We start from the raw sequence: 8,087 nt of genomic DNA, 5'->3' as shown, positions 1-8,087 counted from the left end.
TAGCACCACAAAATCAACCGGGATAAAGAAATCCCGTATCTTGACTGGCACATCCTCCACTATCCCTGCCGGATAACGAACTGATGAATCAGCCGCTTGGAGGCGCATCGGTGTTGGTGCCAACACCGTGAAGTTGAGCTTGTCAAAGACGTCTTTTGGCATGACGCTAACGCTAGCTCCAAGATCACAAAAGGCCTGGTCGAATTGTTGTGCCCCGATCGAGCAGGTGATCGTGGGACACCCCGGATCTTTCTTCTTCTCCGGGAGCTTGTGGAGTATGACGTTGCTGCAGTGTTCCGTCAGCTTGACCACCTCCGCTGTTGGGAGCGGTCTCTTGTTGTTGAGTATGTCCTTGAGACAACAGGCATATGTTGGCACTTGCATTGCGTCTAACAATGGCACGTTAATGTGAATCTTCTGGATCACTGCAACAAAATGAGCGAACTGCTCGTCCACTGACGGTTTCCTACTCCGTTGAGGAAATGGCAGCAACCATGTGTCGCAGTATCCTTGCGGCACTGTCTTTTCTGGCTGAATCTCCTTGTCAGCCGAGTCATTAGATGGCGTTCCTTTTGACATCCCATTAGTTCCTGCAGGGTTAGGGTACAACGGATCACAGGTGGACTTACCTCCCCTCGGGTTGCCCCAAAATCCTCCCAGTTTCATTTGCAGGGACTAAAGATGCGAACTGAGCTAACTAAGTTTCTATCATCTTATTAAAGCTCAGCTGGTTTTGAAATGTGGAAGCAAAACCATCTAGCTTGGCATTTATGTTCTCTAAGATCTTATCATTGGCAGCAACCTTTTTGCTTAGCGCATCGGTGGATTTAGCTTGCGTAAACCAAGATCCTTCAAGGAGGGTTGGTTAGAGAAGTTACCTTTGTTATTTCCTCCTTGAAAATATGGGCGTGGTTGGTTCCACCCCTAACCTCCTTGTGGATGGGACCCGTTGTTGTTGCCCATGTACATCGCCTCCTCATGTGTTTCCGGCAGTCGTTCCCAGAATGACCCGTGCCGCCGCAGACCTCACACGTGACGTGTGAGTCCAAGGCCTTGACGGTGCCTTGTGGCCTTTTCTCGTGGTCGTCCAAGCGTTTCATGAGGAGGTCCAGCTTGGTAGCGAGTAATTCCGTCTCCTTGACGGTGTGCATGCCTCGCTGACGGGTCTGGAGTCGTTCCACGCTCCAACCCATATTGGAGACCATCTTCTCTATGAGTTCAATGGCTCCTCAAACCGTTTTAGAGAAGAAGGCTCCTCCAGCTGCCGCGTCCAGGTGATCGCGGGACATCGGGGTGACCCCATTGTAAAAGTTCTGCAGGATCATCCAGTCGTCCATCCCATGATGAGGACAGGCGGCCACGTACTCCTGCAGTCGTTCCCATGCTTCCGGAATGGACTCGTCCCTTGTCTGCTGGAAGCTGGAAATTCGTCCACAAAGGGTGTTGGTTTTGCCCATCGGGAAGAACTTCGAGAGGAATGCCGTAGAGCATTTATCCCAGGTGTTGATAGCAGCACGGTTGGCATAGAACCACTGCTTCGCTCTCCCGAGAAGGGAGAACGGAAACAGCCGCAGCCTGACGGCGTCAGGACTGACTCCCTTAATGGTGTACATGCTACATATCTCCAGGAATTGTTGCAGATGAGCGTTGGCATCCTCATTAGGCTTGCCACAGAACGGGCTAGCCTGGGCCAACGTGACGAGGCTGGACTTCAAGTTGAAATCCACATCTCCTATGTTGACTTGCGGCCCGACAGCCACATTGTCAGCAGTGGGAGCAGCGAACTCGTGAAGAGTCTTGCTGGCCATTGTCACGAAGGTTGGTGGTGCTGGTACGGCTGGTTTTTCTATCGGTAGAGTTTTCTGCGGAGCAACGACTCGCGGCCTGACGCTCCGGAAGAAAGCTTCTAGATTTTCTTTGAAGTTTTCTGGCAGGTTGAAACCAGTCACACACTACCCTGTTTTCACAACAAAACGTGAAAACAACCAAGGTTAGCATACAAAGGAAAATGATTACACAGAGGTAAATATAAAGTTTTAGTTCAAGTAATCTCTATTATGAATCTTCCCCAGCAACGACGCCAGAAATGCTTGTTGGTATTTCTGAACGACATTACTAGAAATATAATTCCCAGCAATGGCGCAGAAATACTTCTGGTATATTGTGGTTACAGAGTTTATCCGCAAGCGCACGGATATACCATTGTAGCATTTCACCCGAGAGTATTCCAAGGGTATCGTATTTATTTTATCTTGTGGGAAGATCATATAGAGAGAACTCAACTAATAATTTATATATTAATTGTGATAATCATATTCTAAGCAGGGGTTAAGATAATCCAAGGGTAGAGTGACACACAAGCATTACTACTCATCCTCATAATAAATAATCTAAACTAGGTGGAAAGAAAAGAGAAAGAAAATCTATTCCTATACTTCTAATATACATAGTATACATACATTCTAGTTAACTGATATACTAGCTAATACCCTCTATCCGATGCCCTCCTGGTACTTCGAGAAGCCACCCTTGACTGCTGAGTTCCTTACGACAGCCCGTCATGACCATCCAACCGGGGCTAAATATGGAGGAATACCCTCCCCAGGAAATTAACATAGGATTATATATAGGCGCGGAGGATTACCCGTACTGAGCTGTCACCATCAGCGGCCCACCTCTCATCCGTAATATATAACCCCAAATAATGATATCCCGTAATCTAGACACCACGTCTAAACTACCAGATATTACTCTAATATCATCGTCATGACATAGAGTAATTGCATATGCAAACACTATACCCTCACCAAAGCATCTCCCAGATAAGCTAGCAGTATATTCAGTATAACATGAACATAATGTAAAGTAGGTACTCATACTCGGAAAGTATTTCAATACCATAAATATATTTAGAAGAGTATTCTAATAAAAGTACAAAGCTTACAAAAGAGAAAAGGAAAGCTACTAGAGCCATACCTGAACTCTTCCGAAGGCTTCCGGACTCCTTATTCCTATTCTAATTCTATTCCACCAGCTAGATACTACTAAACTAAACTTGAGAGGAATGAGAGAGCTCTTGCTTGAGGTATTTGTGTGAAGTGAGGAGAGGAGCTCCTTAAATAGGCTGCCAATGACGATTGTGGCAGTTGGAATGGTCGGAATTGCCCTCAAATCGTCATTGGGGAGTGATCCACGCTGTCCAGCCAAAACCTGGATCTAACGGCGTCAGGGGACGTTTGGCCGAACCTAGGGCCGGCCCAACCTGGCCCATATTTGGCAGGTGGCCTCCTCTGTTGTTCTCCTCCGTAGACTTGTGTATTTTGGCCCATTGTGTCCTGTCAATTCTGAGTTCTTAGCCCATTCATACATAAGTCTATCTCTCGACATCGTCCGATTGATTTATCATCTATGTTGATATCGATTCTCCTCTAGTTTATTGTCATTCTCTGTAAAAGGTTAGTAGACCTAATACTAGTGGAATATTATTATTCTAACAAATATATGCATTGCAAGAATCACTAGTTCTCTCCTATTTTGGTAATATTTACGGTCGAAGCTGATCGATAACAACCATCAACAGTGCATCGACTAGATGCACCTAATTAGGTGTAGACCCCGACTATGTGATTAGTTGAATAAAACTAAACATATAGTCAAGGTATATTAAACATCCATCCGAGTGGTTTTATGAATTACCAAAGTAATTATATAGCTAAGCATATGCAACCTTTGATGAAACATTTAGCCGATTGCTTTAGCTTGATTATTATACCCAAAAGGCATATAAAGATCTGAGTGAAAACACTCTAAAGATCTGTCGACCAACATATGTGATAAAAAATCCGAGTAAAAACTCTTAAAGGATTTATCAAATGTTGAATAAATGATAAATGACGAGTCAAGATAGCCTAAGCTATTACTCATACCATTATCAAATTAAGCATATAACATGCTAAGAGAATGACAGCTTTAAAATGGTCATCTCAATATAATCCGAACAGCATTGCAGCCCTAAAAAGGACAGCAAAATTAGTATGACACTTTTCTGTTGGGCACCTTTTCATTTGCATCGTAGTAATTCCAAAGAATTATCTAACTGCACAGAAAGGATTTTCACGGTATTGGGCTATTTTGTCGTGAGCAATTTTCGCCAAAGCAAAAAATACGCCTAAGTCCCTAAGGATCACAACCAGCCACACCAAAATTGAAGTTGGGCTGAAAATACTGTTAAGGCCCAGGCCCACCAGTATTTCCCCATACCCTAGCGAAATAAACGCTAAAATAGAGCGCCGCTTCGTCTTCCCCGCCGCGATGTTCTCCATTTTCCCCACTCCTCACTACAGTGCCAAAACTGCACCGGCGAAAACTAGGGTTCACAAATACACATCAATCCACCCCTCCCGAGGCTTCGTGCTTTCGAAAAAATCATCCGCAAAACCACCGCATCAATCTCCCTTCCAATCTCTGCCACCGTCGCTACAGATCTCATCATCCATCTCGCATCCATGGCGGAGGAGAGAGAAAGCTTTCAAAGTCAATAGGCACCCTCCGATGTTACGGAGGAGAATTTGAAGGAAATGGTGGCGCACGGTGTTCTCCCGGCGAAGGAAATCATCGGCTGGCGTCCGGCGTACGGTGAAGCCTTCCCAACCCCTGACACACATGAGGTCGTTGTATTCTCCCACTTCTTCTATGGTGGTTTTGCTCTTCCAACTTCGAAGTTTTTTAGTGGAATTCTCGAATTCTATGAATCAGTTTGCATCATCTTGACCCCAACTCCATTGTGCATATTGTGAATTTTATTCACGTATGCGAAGCCTTCCTGGGAATCATGCCGCACTTTGCCCTATTCTGTCGCATCTTCTTCTTGAAACCCCAACTAAATATAAACAAACCATGTGTTGTTGGGGAGAAGGTTTCCAACTCCGGGGCACTTTGAGCCAAAAATACTTTTTCATGCCTTTTGAAACATCCAACAAGGGTTGGCATGCAAATTGGTTCTATGTCCAAAACCTTGAACCGGCGCTTCCCGAGTACTCATGTCTTCCCCCAAAGTATCAAGAAACATGGAATTCACTTCCAATGGGAGATGAGGCTACTCAAGCTCTCACTCTGCTGAATCGTCTGCTGAAGCTCAAGGAGCAAGGTATGCAAGGGGAGCAAATCACTCGGCATTTTATCAAAAGCCGGCTGGCGCCCATCAAAGAGAGATCTCGTACTGGCTTTGAATTTGATGGTAAAAATGATCCCAATCGTAAAGATCCTGAGTCCCTCGAATTCAAGATTAAGAAGGAGATGATGTATAAGATTTTCTCATCGGCCATTGTAGTCAGCTATTCGCATATACTGCTAGTGGTCCGATATAGTGCTTTCAACCCTTCTTCTCCGGTAAGTATTAAAAAATCTGAACTCTCTGGCGATCTTTGTTGTCTTTTGCGATTTTCATGGCTAAAAGTTAAAATGTCATCTTCAGGAATTTGCGATTTTCATGGCTAAAAGTTAAAATGTCATCTCCAGGAATTCGCTCTGATGAAGTCCAATCCATCGATCGCTCAGCGTCGTTCTCCTCGCCAGCGCCCTGGTTAGGCTAGTGGGGGTCCAAGAATTCAACAAAATACACAATCAAGCAGCCCAAAGCCGACTGACCAGACAGGCCCTAGGAAGAGGAAACTGGTTTTGAGTGACGACGAAGGTGATGATGTCGAAAAGGCCAGCAGCAAAGAGACGACTGGGAAATGGCCTAAACAGGCTAATTTGCCAAAGAAGAAAACATCCAAATGTCCAATACCCAAGATCAGAAAGTCTTCCAGGTACGAGCTTGCCGTGATCTTCTATTTATTTTTTAAACATGCATCTTCCGAAACTATATTGATAACATCTTTTTAATCTTCAGGAAGCCATCAGACATTGATCCATATGGGAAGGACTTTGATTCGGCTGTAAATTCCGAGACAGCTGCTAAAGAAGCTGGTTCTGCTACTGCTGCTAAGGCCGAACCTTCTAGAGAAGACCGCCGGAATGGTAGTTAGTCGGCAACCTGCGATGCAGAAGCCGGAAATGAGCCCCCGACTGAAAACCAGTCGGCGGACGCTGAAACCAGTGCTAACCAGGTGCCCCCGACTGGAAACCAGCTAGGTGATGAATAAAATGAAGATATCCCTAAAACGGAGGGGCAAGCTAGCAGCCCTCCCTTAAATGATATTGATGCTGGTCCAGAGGCCAGTACTTTTGACAAGGTAGAGGGGCCTGCTCGTCCACCGCCGAAGATCATAACAGGTAACTGTCGTAGGCTCTCCGGATCTTCCATTATATTTGAGAGATGAAGTGAATAATTCAAGTCATCAAACAAGCATAATGAAACATCTGACGCCTCAAGACAGGAATATTGGAGACATTGCTGGGCCCTTAGCCTGCCAGTCAACTTCAGCCTGAGATGTGCCCGTCAAACCACTCGAAGGCGGCGACCAAATGTGTTACACATTTAGCAGACTTGACAAAAATGGATAAAGATCTACAACCTCTCAAATATTCCTAACTCATACTAATGAGAATCTAGTTCCCAGAATGTGCACTAGATCCACACTTTCATCTTAAGCATGATTATACATAGCAAACACAACTAAGATGAAAGAAACTTAAGACTTACAACAACTTAATACATACATAGGCCAACTGGCCAACTTAGAATAGTCCTAGAAGAAGCAATCGGAACCCGCATCACTCAAAGACTAAGTCTAAACCTGCAAACAAAAGGTTATATCAACAGCAAGAGTCAGTACATTAAACAAGTTAATGTACTGGCAAGCACAAGTCAATCCTACCATACTACATGTAAGGCATATATTCAAAGGAAGGCAATATGTAGTTCAATTTCAGTATAAAGCAAGTTTTGTTTCGCAATTCTTTTGTAAAGGAGTTGATGCTTCAATTAACAAAAGAAATTTTAAGTTTCAATATTAAGTTCATAATAATTCCATCATAATCAATCTCTTGTTGTCATCCTTTGACAACAAGTCATAATATATCACCTCACACACACAACTCAACACATTTATCAATTTCAAACCAATGTCACATGATCACATTTTAAAACATAAAGTCTATACTCATGACACATCACCAAAACGCTCATGACCGTGAACACGGCTAATCGATTAGTTTTAAAGAACTCTGCAGAGTTTGTACAGCTTTACCCACATGATATGAACTCTCTAGTTTGTTTTGAGTTTGCAAGACTCCACCACACTCTTCATATTGAATGTGGTTTAGAGGTCATAAAGAAGCATTTACACTACTTAGAGCCTAGCCTTGCACCAGCACGATACGTGTTCCTCCAACCTAGGCATACTTGGAATATGCCTAGAACCGTTAAGTGGTGGGCCATGCCTTAAATTTAACGCCGTGGTAGCGGACACAACGGGAACCCACCCACGTGGCACAATACCGTTGTATTGGACAGACTTAGTCACCTAAACTACCACGTCGGGGCAAATAGAAAGTTCCTCTGAATCATCGACTAATTCCTTAGAATTATCGACTAACTCATACACACCGTCCTACCAGAATGCAAGGCTAGTCCTAAATAGATTAATCAGTTTAGGCCATCCCATACTAGCATCCCATACTAGCACATGTGGATGTACGAATAACTTTAAATAGGTGACACAAGTTCGGTCCTTATGGACTTGGGCAAACACTCCCCCTATCGGTATGCAACTAACAACATATGCACACCAGTTGCCGCCCAAGTAAAAAATCACATTTTACACATTTTAGTTCGCAAATACCCATCATATTCATTTTATTCCAGCAAAGGTTCAAGTATCAAAACCACATTTTAATTATATATGGAATGAGCATTTGCATATTTCTAAGCATGGCTAAGCAAGTAGTTGCACATAGAGCATATATAAACCCATTTGAGCACAAAGAGTGTACTCTAACCATTTCTAGGGGTTCAAACAGCAAGAGGATCAATTATTCAAGGTGCGATATGCAGCAAATAGGTCATAACTACCTTAACCCAATTTCAAATACCGATATAGTCTAAGTTCACATGCAACTTTGCAAACAAATATTTTCATTCC

At 43.7% G+C, this 8,087-nt stretch overlaps 1 non-coding gene across 1 annotated transcript; it reads left to right on the top strand.

Annotated features, from left to right (window-relative positions):
• The first annotated feature begins 1,335 nt into the window (after positions 1-1,335).
• On the top strand, positions 1,336-1,442 carry LOC112939476 (small nucleolar RNA R71). Its single transcript, XR_003243188.1, has one exon. It is a non-coding gene; the product is annotated as a small nucleolar RNA R71 (small nucleolar RNA).
• Positions 1,443-8,087: the final 6,645 nt, after the last annotated feature.

Source organism: Oryza sativa, chromosome 6 (assembly GCF_034140825.1).
Source record: "Oryza sativa Japonica Group chromosome 6, ASM3414082v1".
Taxonomy (NCBI): domain Eukaryota; kingdom Viridiplantae; phylum Streptophyta; class Magnoliopsida; order Poales; family Poaceae; genus Oryza; species Oryza sativa.
This window is presented reverse-complemented; position numbering and strand designations above follow the sequence as displayed.